The 18,223-nt window shown below is 42.3% G+C and overlaps 1 protein-coding gene across 5 annotated transcripts in view; it reads left to right on the top strand.

The window, feature by feature from the left end:
* Positions 1–18,223, top strand: part of LOC112250278 (unconventional myosin-XVIIIa-like) — a 103,705-nt gene that overhangs the window by 21,972 nt on the left and 63,510 nt on the right. The window lies entirely within an intron of this gene.

The raw sequence follows: 18,223 nt of genomic DNA, 5'->3' as shown, positions 1-18,223 counted from the left end.
ATACAATGGATAGGATTTGTTTGAAGAGGAAATTGGTTCCAGAACACTATCTAGTACCCACTGGGCACACCACATCCTTTCAAAGTGGAAATGTGGGTAACATTTGGTTCAGACATCGATCAATGAAATTTCAACATTTATTCACCCACTCAAAAAGACAGACAGACATTTGGTGAATTTGTGTTATCACAATGCAAAAAGCACAACCAAATTTCAAAGGAAAAACAATGTCTGATTTTTGGTTTAGTTGTCACCTAAATGTGTTATAACTGCGCTTTCAACCATTTTAAAAGCACATCAAAGTTCAAATGGGAATACAATGTCAGATATTTAGTTTATTTATATAACAACGTAATGTGTTATCACTGTGCACAACCAAAAGACCTGGATTGTAGTTGAGATTACATGTAAAGTACATGGTGCAAGTGATCAATGTCGTTTGAGATTCTGCACGGATTATTATCGCAATTGTGAATATATCTACAGACCTGCGACATTTGCATGCTATCTTGAACAGGCACGCTTTCTATGAGTACATAAGTTGACATTTATAGTTACAGTTGGCTAACCTCAATGTGACCATGGATGTGTTACTCATTTTAAAGTTCAATAAAAGCTGTTACATTTGTTTGTAAGATAGCCTTAACTTTAGGCTATTTACTATATTACAAAAGTAATATTGTGTTTGGTTGACAACGCAGCCAATATCAACATTGAAGGAGATGTATCTTTTGTGTCACTGACTTAGTGTCAAATTAAAGTTTAATTGTCATGTGTGCCGAATAGAACAGGTGTAAGTAGACCTTACAGTGAGATGCTTACTTACAGGCTCTAACCAATAGTGCAAAAAGGTATTAGGTGAACAACAGGTAAGTAAAGAAATAAAACAACAGTAAAAAGACAGGCTACATACAGTAGCGAGGCTATAAAAGTAGCGAGGCTACATACAGACACCAGTTAGTCAGGCTGATTGAGGTAGTATGTACAGTGCCTTGCGAAAGTATTCGGCCCCCTTGAACTTTGCGACCTTTTGCCACATTTCAGGCTTCAAACATAAAGATATAAAACTGTATTTTTTTGTGAAGAATCAACAACCAGTGGGACACAATCATGAAGTGGAACGACATTTATTGGATATTTCAAACTTTTTTAACAAATCAAAAACTGAAAAATTGGGCGTGCAAAATTATTCAGGACCTTGAAATGCTTCTTACGAAGCCAGTCCTTCGTTGCCCGGGCGGTGTGTTTGGGATCATTGTCATGCTGAAAGGCCCAGCCACGTTTCATCTTCAATGCCCTTGCTGATGGAAGGAGGTTTTCTCTCAAAATCTCACAATACATGGCCCCATTCATTCTTTCCTTTACACGGATCAGTCGTCCAGGTCCCTTTGCAGAAAAACAGCCCCAAAGCATGATGTTTCCACTCCCATGCTTCACAGTAGGTATGGTGTTCTTTGGATGCAACTCAGCAATCTTTGTCCTCCAAACACGACAAGTTGAGTTTTTACCAAAAAGTTATATTTTGGTTTCATCTGACCATATGACATTCTCCCAATCTTCTTCTGGATCATCCAAATGCTCTCTAGCAAACTTCAGACGGGCCTGGACATGTACTGGCTTAAGCAGGGGGACACGTCTGGCACTGCAGGATTTGAGTCCCTGGCGGCGTAATGTGTTACTGATGGTAGGCTTTGTTACTTTGGTCCCAGCTCTCTGCAGGTCATTCACTAGGTATACTAGGTATATATATTTAGTTATTAAGAGATCTCTCTAATCATTCTCACGATTGCGCATTTGTAGTAGTTAGTGACATATCAAAGCTGGGCTTGGTTAAAACCCTGGTTGGGAGAGCAAATGAATAGCTGTAAATTGACTCTCCAGTAGGAGGTGCTGCTGAGCCTATTGTTTTTTTCTGTTAGTGGTTGTAACTTTTAAGATCAAAGGTACAAATTCAATTTATTTTATACACGGTTTGTGTCTGTTAAAAATGGGTTACAATAACATAATCCTGTGGTTGAAATTCCACCCTCAAAACAACCGTGACTTTTTTCAAATCAAAAGTATTTTCCACTTAGATTCCAAGTCACAATACATTTACAAATTATGTTGAAACAATGTTAATTCAATCAGTTTGTGCCCAGTGGGTAGCTACTCCATGTACTTCCACATTATACACCTGCAATGATCTTTGGACAGTAAACCTGCTTATGGCTCTCGCTCACTATCAACACATGACATTTTATGTGACGTCTGCTTGGGACATGGAAGCCAATATGCAGCGCCATATACTGTACAGTCAGTGATTGAGGACTCAACAAGTGAGCCTGTTTTGTGAAAACCAGCCAGACAGGTTTCAGAAGGTCACGTGTGTGTGTGTGTGTGTGTGTGTGTGTGTGTGTGTGTTTGCGTGCGTGGTCACGCCTTACCACTCTCTGAAGGTTTGCATTTAGCTTGCATACCAAAACCTTCCTCACAGGCTGGAAGCTGTTAGCAAATACTACACAATTCCTCCAACACAGTTGTCACTGCTGGGTTTAAGATATTGAGATGTTTAATGCCCACTGATGTCCAGTGCTCACAGCGTGTTGTGTAGCACAAACTGTTTCTAAATGGATCAACAATGAATGTTTGGACCAAATGAGATTATGTAATGGATAATCAGGGGCCCGGGACCAGCTGCTGAATCAATGGAAACAAGGGTCTGTCTGTTGGACCTCAGCCACTGTCTACACTACAGGGTGCTAAAGATGTATTCTTCTGCACAGGCCTTTCTGTTTTCCTATCTTCCTCAGAGCTGTCAGTGTGCTTCCTGGCCTGTTTTGGAGCTGTGTATCCATAGCTGTGTCCCTAGCTGTGGCTGTTGAGCGCTGGCCTCTCCTCTCTCCGTGGTGTGCAGGAAGACACTCTGTCCCGGGCTACCGGCCTGCTATGCTGCACTCTGGTCACTGCCAGGAGTCCTCCATTAAGTTCTTTGTGTAAAGATGATGGGTCAAGATGTCCTCTCGACAGACTCTGGAAGTCGATGATGTGCTAAAATAGAGACTAGTGTACATTGTTCACTTGGGGCTGTCACTGAATAAAAAATGTGCTGAATGTCTGTCATGGCCTAACTCCCCATGTACTTGGCGCCTAGTTAAGCATTTGTATTTATGTAAGAGTGAATGCAGTTCAAGTTAGCGTACAGCCTCTTCTTCAGCGGCTTGAGCAAGATGGATCAGCTGTTCACATCAGACTACTGTAACGCTACTGACCGAGAGTCAACTGAAGCATCAAATTACAGTTGAGTGCTAGCGCTTATGCTGTGCAACCTTCTAGTTTGATTTAAATTGAAGGAGATGTTGGTGGAAGAGCTGGAAGAATGCTCTTAAAGGTCTTATGTAAGAATCAGAGCTCATGAGTGTGTTCAGTGTGGAAGGATTAAAAAAAGAAGATGATAGACATTTGTTTCTTTATGGAAGATGGACCTAGTTTGCGTGAGACAGATTTGTGTATATTCTGGGTATGGCTTTGCAATGGGCTGCTGCTAGGTGTACCTCCTTCACAGTGTACATTCTGCTGGTGTTCTGTCACTGACAGTATGGTTTACTCCCTATCTATTAGGATACACACATCAGTTTTCTATTAATCATAGGAAAACATCCTCATCATTCCAGAGTCAGTCAGCTGTAGAATGAGCTGCACAACAGTGACCCGACTGGTTTCAATTGTGGTGTTGAAACGTTAATTGAACAGTCAAAAAGGAGAATGTAAACGTATCATTGACTGTATGAAAATAAGGAATGTATGCATGTTCATGTTAATATGAGTACTAAACAACAGTATATCATTCAACGGGCTTAACTGGGCCAGGGTTCTACACTAACTTTTCCCACTGGTGGCAATTGTGCTACAAACTTTTTCAGTTGGTGGCACCAGCACATGATTTGGTCGCAATAATTTGTTTTATACAAAATTATACATCGGGTTGGTCGATTCCTGAATGCTGATTGGTTAAAAGCGCATTCCAGCCGGTGTCTATTCCGCAAGTTATAACCGGCTAAATCTGACGTTAAAATGCCTATTTACTCTGTTCCATCTGACTGCACAATCCACTGTCTCATCAGCCCAGCCAGGCAATTTCAACTTGGTCTCCACTATAAAAACATCTCACATTTCTTTTAGAATAACATTTCGTTTTCAGCAGGGGAGATTTGTATAAACATTGCAGTCTGTTTCTCTGACATTTGCAACATTGTTTCAATATTCAAATTCCATCTCCAGCTGTCCCATAGTAATGAACATGTCGGGTGTCGGGACGAGACAGACAGGCATGCAACGTTTCTCAGCCAGTCTAAATCATGAATCAGTTGGCATCATTTTGTATGTATATATATATATATATATATATATATCTATATATAAAGAAATGTCAATTGGAAAAAGGTCAAATGCAGCTAGTTTGCAGTCTTTTTCTTCAGTTTGAAGTGATTGTGTTCGCTGTGATGTTGGCTCGCTCCTGTGAACAACAGTGTCCTGACAAGAGAGCACATTTTCTATTCCAGGTGAAATTGTGCCTCATTAGCTCATTGTTATGGATGTTTCCAAATAAATGTGACTAGAAAACAGCTTCAACAAATGCAAATGCAGCTACTGTAGTTTATTCTGGCTGCACTGTTTGACGTGACTGTAAGTTAGCCGTAGTTGGCTAGCTAGCAAGCAAGGGATAAGAACATTGCCAATATGGCAATGGAACATTTTAGAGCAAATTAATGGGTCGCGTCTATAGATACTAGTGGTGCAACTGATCACAAAACTCACGGATCGGATCGCGGTTCTGAGTCACGGATCGGATCGTTTTTTAGGATCAGCAAAAAAAAAAAAAGGGGGAGACAAATATAACTTTCCATTTATTGCTTAAAGAACACTTGAAGCAAGGAACTTTTCAGTGTTGAAATAAAATCTTTAACTAAAACATTCAATACTCGATTGTTAAATTAAAGTGCAATATGAGGCATGATACCTTTTTCCTTTGAACAATAGTGAATGAAAAAATAGCCTGTGTCCACGTCATCAAAGAAAAGTACAAAAAAAGAAAAAGCAAAGCAGATCCCGATCCACCGGAATGCCACTTGCTGCCTTGTAGGATGCCACCACCTCCTCTTTGATGGTGTTGCCTGTGTTCTTGCTCGCAAAGGTCTCCCCAAAAAGCTACTTCATGACCAAATTATTTTGTGGAGGAGATGCCTCTGAGTCTGCTCCTGTTGGCTCTGTGGCTTGACCCTGCAGAAAAAATGACTTGATCTATTCAACTACATATTTATTTTCATATTTCATAGAACTATAATTGTGGCAATAACATTTGATAAAAGACTAGACTAGATTAGACTGCACTATATAAATAAAGTAATTCACTTTTTTTTGGACCTATTCAGTGGCTACAATCTAAGTGGTGAGATGACTGTATGTCCTCCGGTGTAGGACAGGGTCTATGGGAGACAGGGACGTGAACCTGAAGGTAGTCCCGTACATTAGGGGGGTATCTGGGGTTCAGGTCCTCTCTAGTGATAGTGCTGTCTTCCTCACCTGGGGCCATGGATTGTAGAACCCTTGTTTTCAGAAATAGGATCATGGACACAGACGGTGCAGTTTCAGTGCTCAAGAGGGTTGTAACCATTTTGAGGGGTTTGAACACCTGGAGGACCTCCTGCCACTTTCATGTCATCATCAGACAAGGTGACGATGTCTTTTATTTTTTTCAGGGTCTTGTCTGTCAGTGCAGAGTATACAGCTGCCTGCTGCTCAAGATAGCATGTCATAAGTGGAGTTCCATCTTGTTGTGACATTGTGTATGAGCTTGTTGGTCGGTAGCTGTAACATTTCTTGCTTGATTTAAGCACATGAGCGGCTGTTGTGCTTCGGTGGAAAAAGGAAATCACCTTCCTGATCCTCCCAAGGAGGCGGTCCATCTGGTTCACAGAGATTCCCCTTTGGGATGCTAAATTGATCACATGTGCAAAGCAAGATATCTGTGGCCCCAGTCCAGCCTCTATCACTGCATTTACTTGGCTCTTGGCATTATCTGTGGTAATTGGGATATTTCTTGAAGCCTCTCTAGCTTCCACTCTGCTACTGCTCCTAGCAGTACCTGCGCGAGATTTGTGCCTGTGTGACTCTCATAGAGGGGGCGTGTCTGTAGCACCGGACTTCACATCTCCCACTCCTCTGTGGTGTAGTGAGCAGTCACAGTCACGTAGCTTTCCGTTGCCCTGGAGGTCCACCCGTCTGTGGTGAGGGCAACAGAGGATGCCTTGGATAATTTGTGGAAAATTTAGATATTTTCCTGTTCATAAAGATCTGGCATTATCTTCATACTGAAGTGGGTGCGCCAGGGGATTTTCTAGCATGGCTCAAGCACTTTCACCATATGTTTAAACCCTTTGTTTTCCACAACAGAGTATGGCCTCATGTCTGCAGCGATAAACATCCCAATAGATTTGGTGATGGCTTTAGCCCTTGCTGATTCTGCAGCAAAGGGCTGCTTAAATGCCGCGGTGAGAAGTTGTCTCTTGGCTGAGTTGGCTTCCATCACTGACACACCAGGGTGACGACGCTTTAAATGTGTGGCCATGCTCGATGTATTTCCATGATCATAGGGCTTTCTTGTAGCACAATGCCTACACAACGTAATGGTGTTGTCCATCACCCTTCTTCCGTCATCATATTTGACAGGGAAGCCAAAATGCTCCCGTACATGAGACTTAAATGAAGCAGGAGGCTTTTCCAGTTCTTCTTCAGCTTCTCCGCCAGCTCCATGGCTGTCAGCTCCATGGCTCCTCCGCCAGCTCCATGTCTGTCAGCTCCATGGCTCCTCCGCCAGCTCCATGTCTGTCAGCTCCATGGCTCCTCCGCCAGCTCCATGGCTGTCAGCTCCATGGCTCCTCCGCCAGCTCCATGGCTGTCAGCTCCATGGCTCCTCCGCCAGCTCCATGGCTGTCAGCTCCATGGCTCCTCCGCCAGCTCCATGGCTGTCAGCTCCATGGCTCCTCCGCCAGCTCCATGTCTGTCAGCTCCATGGCTCCTCCGCCAGCTCCATGTCTGTCACTGCTCTTTTTTCTTCTTTGCTTTCTGCAACGCGAGCATCCAGGATTGATGCATTGTGATTCAACATGCCCCGTTCACGTGAACAGAACACACAACTGTTTCTTTTAAATGATCAAATCCACCTTCAGGCTTCAGAGTAAAATACAGCATCTGTCTTGTCTTTATCTTTTCACTGCAACTCTGCATCGAGATTTAGGGAATTATTACTTTAAAAAGCAACAGCGGCAGTAAATTTGCAGTAAATTTGCAATAGATCCGCAGTTCACATGCGTGCCAAACCGTGGGGGGGTGATCCGTATGGCTCATGGATCAACTCTGGTCGGTTACACCACTAACAGAACAAAACGACTGAACGACTGGGTCGCGTCTCTGGCAAACGAACCGATAGAACGACCAGCCGGCTTGGATAGCAACCCTAGAGTTGTGTCGGGACGATATCTTGTGGAAAGATCAAATAGTATGAATAAATTCAACAAAATAAAGTTTTTAATGAGAATATGTCAATCATTATTTGTATGTTGGTAACCAGTTGAATAAAAGTGATAATGCCCTTGAAGCCGGTGCTTGTAGGACATATTGGCACGGTTTGCCGGCCCTCCACTTCGTCTCGGGCCTGACAACACCCGTGCAAATATATCCTCCAAACACCGGCTTCTTGGGCATTATCACTTAAATGTATAATTGATAATGATCTGGGCCCAGTTTCCCCAAAAGCATCTTAAGCCTAAGTTCATCATTCATAGGAGCATTGTTACATTTCTGAGTGTTTCCCCAAACCGTTGTTATTAACTTTGCACTTGAAAACACTCATAATCAAACACCTGCTTCAGACCACTTGTAGAACAGCTAAGTGAGTTGTTAGATGCTTTTTTGCCCTCCTGCGTCACTTTCTACACAGAAGATCTCCACTAAACATAGATCTCCGCCAATAACTTCAAAACAAAGTTGACTACAAATACAAAGTTGACAATGTCTTTGCAGTTGATACAAACAAACAACATACCTTCGGAAAGTATTCCTGACCCCTTGACTTTTCTTCATTTTGTTACGTTCCAGCCTTATTCTAAAATTGATTCAATAAGAAAGGTTCCCCATAAATCTACACACAATACCCCATAATGACAATGCGAAAACAGGTTTTGAGAAATGTTTGCAATTTTATAAAAAATATAAAACAGATGACTTATTTACATAAGTATTCAGACCGTTTGCTATGAGACTCGAAATTGAGCTCAGGTCTGGGGAAGGTTAACAAAACATTTCTGCAGAATTGAAGGTCCCCAAGAATATAGCGGCCTCCATCATTTTTAAATGGAAGAAGTTTAGAACCACCAAGACTCTTCCTAGAGCTGGCTGCCTGGCCAAACTGAGCATTCAGGGGAGAAGGGCCTAGGTCAGGAAGTTGACCAAGAACCCGATGGTCACTCTTCCAGAGTTCCTCTGTGGACATGGGAGAACCTTCCAGAAGGACAACCATCTCTGCAGCACTCCAACAATCAGGCCTTTATGGTAGAGTGGCCAGACAAAAGCCACTCCTTGGTAAAAGGCACATGACAGCCCGCTAATAGTTTGCCAAAAGGCACTTAAAGGACTCTGACATGAGAAACAAGATTCTCTGGTCTGATGAAACCCAGATTGGAATCTTTAGCCTGAATGCCAAGTGTCACAATTAGAGGAAACCTGGCACCATCCCAATGGTGAAACATGGTGGAGGCAGCATTTAAATTTTTTTATTTAACCTTTTATTTAACTTGGAACGGCTTATTGAGATTTGAAATCTCTTTTTCAAGAGTGTGCTGGCCAAGATAGGCAGCACCAAGTCATTACACAATTACAGACAGAGAACATGAAAAACTACAGGTAATCTGGTAAAAAAACAGAATTCATAAGAGTATAACAATCATAAAACAGGAAATTACAAACATTGACAGGTCAGGGAATCAGCCTCCACCACATTTCTGAACAATAAAAAGGGCTGAATGAAACCCAAATTGGCTTTGTAGATAAAAAATAAACCAGTGACTGAGTCTACTAGTGACTAGAGAAGGCCAGCCAACCCTGGTATGTAAAGTGCAGTTTTGCATAAGGGTTTTGCAGTTTAGAATACATCTCAATGCTCCTTAGTAAAGGGTGTCAATTGATCACAAACACTGAGCAGAAACATTCATATATAAATGCTGTGGGGATGTTTTTCAGAGACTAGTCAGGATCGAGGGAAAAATGAACAGAGCAAAGTACAGAGAGATCCTTGATGGAAACCTGCTCCAGAGTGCTCAGGACCTCAGACTAGGGCAAAGGTTCACCTATCAACAGGACAACAACCCTAAGCACACAGCCAAGACAACGCAGGAGTGGCTTCGGAACAAGTTTCAATGTCATTGAATGGCCCAGCCAGAGCCCGGAATTGAACATCTCTGGAGAGACCTGAAAATAGCTGTGCAGCAACACTCGCCATCCAACCTGACATAGCTTGATAGGATCTGCAGAGAAGATTGGAAGAAACTCACCAAATACAGATGTGCCAAGCTTGTTGCGTCACACCCAAGAAGACTCGAGGCTGTAATCGCTGGCAAAGGTGCTTCAACAAAGTACTGATTAAAGGGTCTGAATACTTATGTAAATGTGATATTTGCAAAAATGTCATAACCTGTTTTTGCTTCGTCATTATGGGGAATTGTGTGTAGAATAATGAGGGGGAAGTAACAATTGAATCCATTGTAGAATAAGACTGTAACATAACAAAATGTGGAAAAAGTCAAGGGGTCTGAATACTTTCCGAACGCACTGTATAAAAATATTTTTCAAACGGAAACTGAGATGACTGCATTAAAGTATAAATATAGTAGGGTATAGGCCTATATCAATCATATTGTAATATACTGAGTGTACAAAACATTAGGAACACCTTCCTAATATTGAGTTTCATCTTTTGCCCTCAGAACAGCCTCAATATTAAAAAAAGAAATAGAACATCCAATGCTGTTGTTTTTCTAGCTCCACAACCAAGCTTAAACCACGTTAGGGGACCATTTGTTTAGGTCTGGGAACCATTTGAATTCAGGTGCGCACCAGCCAGGCAGTTTGGCCAGCTCCAAAACAAATGGCCAGTCTTTGATGCAAATAATCATGCAGCATTTTACCCACACCTCACAGTAAATGGCTTCTGTTTTTCTTATTATACGTTGGTTAGCATAAATTAGCTAGATTTGACCAAGTTGGCAGATGTCCGACGATGGTGTCAATTCATCTCTGATTAGTTGTGATGGCTGGCTACCTGTGACCTCGTTTTGTAAACGATTCTCACGTAAATGTTAAAAAATATCTATTTTAGGGGGTAGATCAGCTTTAGTATTTTCATGCAGGAGTTGGCATTTATAAAACTGAATTTGATGTGAGAATGTGCTTATCCTCCTGCAAACTTTAGACCATGCGTACGCACAGTTTCTAGTGGTTGAAGTATTGCATTGCAAGAAAGCAGAAGTAGCCTTGTGCTACTTGGGGAATATATGATGACACTCGTACTCATATCAGAAACACTGGAAGCCTAGCTAAATATAATAACAAGATGCAATAATTTGGCGTTAGTGAGAAAAACGAAAATCTATTTCTGTTTGCATTCTGAAATAGAAATAGGCATATTTCAATGATCATTGCAAAATAAATTCCTGTTATGGTTTCATAGGCTACTTGCGAAATAGCCTATAGTGATACAAGAAGTTAGGATAGACTACCATTTGTCCGATCTCTCATTTAATTGAATTCACAATAGTAAGTAGATAAGCTATTTCAAGTTGTCTATTTTTCTCTATGCGATCCGAAGCGTAGTTTAACGTTGTAGACAATATTTAATTTATAAACCATAATACATATATCATAACCATTGCAGAATCAATTCCGCACCTTTTCTGGCCGTGAGTTTAGATTCCCGTAGTAGCCATAAAAAATGGCCATGCACATCTCTCATTTAATTGTAAAGTTTTTTTCCGAGTAGACAATGTTTCAGAATTCGCGGGCAGGGCAGCATATTCAGTTTAGGGAAAAAGTCAACGCAAAACATTATTGCATTCAAACGATCTGTTTACAGGTCCACAACCATTTGCAATTGTTTTTTTTCCAGAAATGGTCAGATACCACAAATGTCACTGCAAAAGAAAACAACATTCTGCCAACACCTCCAAAGACATTTGATCAAGTTCACCATTGCTATTTCCTTTAGATACTGTCTTAGTCTAATTCCAATACTTCCAAACTATACAGCAAATAAGGGTGTTATTGTCACCATATAAGGTGAATGATGGGTTTTTTCAGGCAGAGTAAATGATTGTTCACACAGTTTTTTTTACGACAGGTCTGATTTACACCAGGAAACGTGTATTTATGTCGTGCGTCAAGTTGATAAATGTCCATTCTTTTCAGAAATGGCGTACGCAGATATTTACTGTTACATTTATGCAACACTTACAAATGAGGCCCCTGATCCTTCAGATAGTTACTCAGTAGCAGTGGCGGTCGGTGATGTTTAGGATGAGGGAGGATGATATTTTTTTTTTTACGAGCATGGCCTTATTTCTATTACAACATATTGGTTGACTGCCATTCATATTCCATTCACCGAGCTCAATGTAACATCGATAGGTTTAGGCTACTACATGATACTCAACAGTTCCCTATAATGAGGTTGCTACAAACTAGGCTATGAGTGAACGTTTACAATACACGCTAGGTGCGCAGGTCGAGAAATTTGAGTAATCAAGGTGACAGACATTGACACATTCTATACCATCTTGCACACTCTTGCCTGCATCTAGCTGATCTAGAGTGTAATCATTTGTCCAACAGCTGCAATTCTGGTATGTTTATGCCTGTTTTGTTGCCTTTGCTTCCGTTTTAAGATTATTTTTTTCAACAGAATTAGCTGAATAAATCCACCTCTGATCACACGCAAATACAGTTCACTTTCATTGCAGCCACATACAAACAGCATGATAATTTCTCCCTTGGCTTGTGGACTTCAGTGCACAGCACATCAACTGTCTGTGACCTGGTGAAAAAACCTTTCCAAGCCAAGCCTTCATATTATAACCGCTAACTGCTACACATGGCCTACATCATTGTCACCATATTATCTAACGTCATAGTCAACATAGCTGCTAGAACTAACGCATTAGAAAATCTGCTGCAATCATGCAGTACAGTGTACAGTCAGCAAGCAGTTTAGCAGTTACACCCACAGGCCCTGGTTGCAATCAATTAATACAACCAAAAGCTTACTTTGACTTGGAAGAGTTCCAGTGTTGGATAGCCATAGCCAGCTAGCTAACATAGCATCCCTTTCTGTTTGACCTGGGTGTTTATGCAGTCTAAAATGGCTAGCTGCATTCGCTAGCTAAGTGAAAGTGAAAAAAATACAACAAAATATAGCTAGCTCTCCCTTTCTCTCTCTCTTGCTTATCCATTTTTAAAGAAATTAATTTGTTCAAAACTGTTAACTATTGTCTTTCTCTCTCTTTGATTCAACTTCCCACTTTATTTTCTCTCCCTTTGAGTCTACTAGTCACCTCAGAAATGAGACAGTTCGGCCTCCAACACGGTGTTCTTATCAGGGTCCGACTGGCCCATTTTTATAAATTAAAATCAAATTTAACAAGCGGAGGCGTATCACGTTATTTACTTGACCTACTATAGAGATAAAAAGTGTTTTTCCCTGTTTTCTTAATGGAAACCCAAAGGAGTCATACCTAACTGCCCAGTGGCTTTCCATAGCCCCCGACACACCGTGGCGTGCTCTGTCCATTATGCTGTCACAGTGCAGCGGAGATAGATTTTTCTCTCACCAATCTGTCATCCAATCATTTGAACTTTTTTGCTATATTTATATAATGACATAAAACTAAAACTGAGGGGGCACAAGTTTGAACTGAGGGGCTAAGCCCCTTTATCCCCCTCGTGGAGACTGGTATGCCTGTCTATACCACTAGGACCAACATGCTCTTCAGACTGATATTCCTATCTCACTCTGTGGCACAACAAGACACACCTGGTTATTTTGTGTGTTTAATTCCGGACAACTCACTCATTCTGACTCACTGATTCGCTGATTACTGACTCATTCAAACGGAGACATTAAATTACACTCTTTTTGCTGTCAACACCCATTTCTGTGTGCACAGGTCAAATTCCAGTTTGCCACACATCCCTCCCCTTATTCTGGCCTCGACATTTGAAATGATGCCCGAGGCACGTACCTCACACATAAGGAATAACCTCATAAACATTGTCAAGATGTAGCAGTGGACATTTTCCCTTCAACTGAAGTCGTTACGGTTCAGTATTTTTGACCACCCCCCTTAAACGCACACACTACCCAAACTAATAGGCATGTGACCGCAAGACAGAAGGGCACATTCCAAACGAGTACACGGTACATATTGACAAACATTATATGTCCATGTAGATTGGTGGAGCAAAAATAAAGGATCATAGCAGTTGCCTCAAGGTAGCGTAGCCTAGTGGTTAGAGCGTTGGACTAGTAACCGGAAGGTTGCGAGTTCAAACCCCCGAGCTGTCGTTCTGCCCCTGAACAGGCAGTTAACCCACTGTTCCCAGGCCGTCATTGAAAATAAGAATGTGTTCTTAACTGACTTGCCTGGTTAAATAAAGGTAAAATAATAAAAAGATGAACACTTTGCCCATAACACTATCCACTAACCGTTTGGCGATGCGGGGGCACAAACTTCCCTGCATGGGCCTTAGCTGATGCAGATTAATGGAGTATTCTCTCCCGAACGATGCACAGTGGACATGGGGGTTGTCTCTAGACCTCCCCAGCAGTGACACAACTTCCTTGCCACACCCAGAAACATTTTGCGGTGCAGTCATTTTGGGGAAAGGGTTGGAGAACACCCTCTCTTCTTCAGGCTCCGGAGAGAGCTCATCATTAATTCACTGTCAGTCAGTGTCGGTATGAAATCCTCACACACCCCATCACAGGGCAGACACTCCTGCACAAGTGAGACAGTTTGGCCTCCAACACAGTGTCCTCACCAGGGCCCGACTGGTAAATTTAACCCCGGTCTTATTAATCAAGTATTACAGGCGGAGGCGTATCACGTTATTTACTTGACCTACGACAGAGATGAGAAGTGTTTTCTTTCTCCCCGTTTTTCTTAATGGAAACCCGAAGAAGTCATACCTAACCTGCCCAGTGGTTTTCCATAGCCCCCCGACACACACCACGGTGTGCTCTGACCATTATGCTGACTCAGCACAGCAGAGATACAGATTGTTTTTCATGCCAACCTGTCACTCATTTGTTTCAAGTTTGAACTGAGGGGCTAAGCCCCATTAGCCCCCTCGTGGAGAGTGGTCTGCCTGTCTATACCACTAGGACCAATGTTCTCTTCAGACTGACATTCCTATCTCACTCTGTGGCACAGCAAGACACACCTGGTTATTGTGTACGTATGTTTGTAACTCTGGACAACTCACTCATTCTGACTCTCCGATTCGCTGTTTACTGACTCAGCCACACAGAGAGATGAAATGATTCTGTTTTACTGTCAACCCCTATTTCTGTGTGCAGAGGTCAAATTCCAGTTTGCTCAAGAGTTTTCTTGTGAGGTAATTGACTGAAAAGGGAACCAGTTTTAACTTCCTGTACTTCAACTTGGCTCCTGAGATATATATGCATAGTCACTTTAGCTATACATTCATGTACATACTACCTCAATGGGGCCGACCAACCAGTGCTCCCGCACATTGGCTAACCGGGCTATCTGCATTGTGTCTTTACTTACCTGTTGTTTTTACTTACCTGTTGTTCACCTAATACCTTTTTGCACTATTTTTTTTAGAGCCTGTAAGTAAGCATTTCACTGTTGTATTCGGCACACGTGACAAATAAACTGTGATTTGATTTGAGATGCTTAGTGTAGTAGTGGAGCCCCCCCGTCTAACCTGCCAACAAAATGTACTGCAGACTAAAAATGATATTTGAAAGGCTGCTGCGGCAGCTGTATGTGGCTATGAGCAGCACACAGAAACAGTCTGGTTCTTTTCAAGTGCCACAGGTCCTCAAATGATCCCATGATGTTCTCACTGCAGAGAGTCCGTTGTTTCAACAGGGGTTGATTAGTTTAGCCAGTGATCCATTACACTGGTCCACCATGGACATATGCAGCAGCTCGGACATCACCGCCTGGCTACCCCACTCCTCTCCTCTCAGACCAGCTCCCAGGGTCATTCCATGTCATCTCAGCAAGCCTTGACACCCACCATCTCAGATTGTTCTGAAATATGTTCTGTAGTTAAAGACAGATAAGATTAGGATTCCTGAAACATTATTTTGTTTAAATGTTATTTGATCTCTGAGAATTAAAGCTAATTGATTTGCTTCAAATTGGCCCTTTTCATTTACAGCATTCACATTATATTCCACAAATTATTGTACCCAACATCCTGATTCGGACCAAACTTCTCCCTACCACTGAGTAACACATGAGGGATCCAATAATATGGTCAGAAGCCAACCATGGACCCCCCACATCACATGCCAATCCCACCTCCACAACCAGTATAAAGTATCAGTTCTCTGTTTTACAAGTAGTATGGAGCCTTGGCTTCGAGTATTACTTGTTCACCATTTTGTAATGTGTTCCCTGTGATTCTGGTGATGCCCCCCCCACCTGTTTCGAGAAATTACCCATTTGAAGTTGCTTGCATTATTTATTATAAATTAGTGTGAAAGTACCAGGTTTTGCCCACTAGATGCGGTTCCTTCTACTTTCACCACACCCTTTTGTCAATTTTGCTGGTTTATTAAATTAATCACTACATTTTCTTTGCAACTTTGGGTAGAAAACCTTTAGCTTTTGCTCATGATGAAAATACATTGTGTGTGTGTGGGGTCCGGGGCTGGCTTTTGATCATTTTATTGTATTCCTCATGCCTTACTCATTGTTAGGAAGAATTTAGGTCCAAATGGGATGTTAAGTACTATATTTACTGAATATTATATTAATCATATAAATTAAAATGGCCAATTTGGGTGCAATCAATTAGCTTAATTTCTCAGAGATCAAATACTATTTCAACAAAATAATGCTTCAGTAATGCAAATTGGATCTGTTCCTACATCAATCGGAGATTGGTTAGTGTCAAAATCCTCTTGTGCTTTTTGTTTGAGGTGGAATGACTCCCAAAAGCTTTTTAGCCCCAGTTAGTACAGTTACCCCAGCCCCACTTATAAATAGCGGAAAATGAGTGGACTTAACTTTATCTCAGGCATATGTCCTGCCTAGCTGCAGACAAGCTTTTGTCATTAGGAAATGAGTAAATCGTCTTAATCTCCCGCCCAAGCAGCAGCCCAGTTCAATGACATCCTCCCCAGTCCCAATGAGGCAGTGAGGCAATGCTCTCACAGTAAACACTCAGCATTAGTCCACTACAGACACTGGGATTAGATGGGCTGGGCTACTGTGGCTACTAATAAAGCTGTCAGGTTTACAGGGGGGGGAGGCGAATTGTTTGTTCTCAGGGCGCCATTGAGAATGTGACCATGGTCTCAATTGGGCTCCCCGGAATAAATAAAAGTTGTTAAAAAATATATAGAATCATGACTCCTACCCCTGTAGCCAGCCAAGCTCTCACATAGGCTAGTTTAGACCAGGAAGGGAATGCTTTTTTTGCAGTTTATTATCTCTGATAGGAAATCATTCTGAATGAACATTCTGAATGTGGTTGCGCCTGCAAAGTGGGTGTGTTGAGGAATTTCATTGACATAGTCTTCGTCCTCCTGCTGTGTTTGGACATCAGCACTCAAACAGACACACCCTCAGCCTTTCAGGTTTCTAATAGCAGCTGCCATTGCGCTTAATCATCACTGTGTGTTTTATGTCTGGAATGGTCTTAACCTATTGTTATTGCCCCGAAACCCTTTTATCGGTGTAGAGTGATATGTGGTGTTTTGATTGGCTTGATCACCCAGTCACACCCCTAGTGGAGTTCACATTGGAACGAATCTGTTCTGTTTCCTGACTCCCTGTGTGTGGGTCTCTCTGCCCCCCTCTCCTTCTGTTCTCTACTCCATGCTCACCCCTCTATTCAACCCAGTGAATGGCTCCATGCTGCTATTTGTGCCCATGCTGTCAGTCTCTCTGTGTCTGGGGGCTGAATGGTGCCCACAGTGTGGCGGAAATAATAAGCCCGGCCTTGCCCCTCTGCCTGCCTGTGAGTTTTCAGAGTTGGTGTGTGTGTTTGTGTTAGTATGTGTGTGTATTTTGTGATGGGTGTTGTGCAGTGCCCTGAGAGGCAGGCTGAAGGGGACACAATGGGGTCATTAGTGACAGTGAGGGCAGTGTGGTGGTGTGCCTCTTGTATCCTCACATGTCTCAGACCATAGCCTGATAGCCTGTTGGCAGTGTTCTTCACTCTTCTCACAGTCTGTGTCAACCTACATAGACCTGCTCTCTGTCCGCTGCCATTTCCCTTCAGCTTCCACACACACTTTGCTCTCGTGTTGAAGTGTAATTCACCTGTTAAATTACTCTATTTTCACCAGCTGAATACAATAGCAATTTGCCATGTGGTTGTCTTGCCTTCCTCTAAAAGCTCATTTTCACCTCGCTAATTGAGCTTGATAATCACTTCCTCTTAAATCATTTGTCAGCCTTGTGTGTGTTCACACCTCTTTCTAACAGAGCTGTAGCAGGATGTTTATAAGCTACTCTCCATCTGTGTGTTTTCTGATGCTAACTCTTGGCTTTCTATACGTGTGCTGTAATCAGGTCTGTATTTAGTGTATTTACTGTGACTCTGGATAATCTAGGTCATGTTCATGACAGAATCTCATAAATCCTATAGGTCCAGCCTCAGTTAGAACTGGGTCAGAATCAGAGCTGTGTGTGGAGTTGGAGGTCAGTAATCGTTGATCAGTGTTTAACATATATAGACAGACACTCAGCCATACACACACACACACACACACACTGTGGGGAAGGAAGGATTAACCGGCTGGGCTGTGTTAGATGGAACAGATAAATTGGATTCCACCAGCCTGGTCTAGCAGAGCCCGGCTTCACCGCCTGCAGTTCCGTGTTGTCCTCCTGCAGCCACTCCCCCTGCTCACCTCACCCAATCAGCGGCT

The sequence above is a fragment of the Oncorhynchus tshawytscha genome, linkage group LG30, assembly GCF_018296145.1.
Source record: "Oncorhynchus tshawytscha isolate Ot180627B linkage group LG30, Otsh_v2.0, whole genome shotgun sequence".
Taxonomy (NCBI): Eukaryota; Metazoa; Chordata; class Actinopteri; order Salmoniformes; family Salmonidae; genus Oncorhynchus; species Oncorhynchus tshawytscha.
Note: the sequence above shows the minus strand (reverse complement) of the source record. Positions and strands in the feature narration are given on the sequence as shown.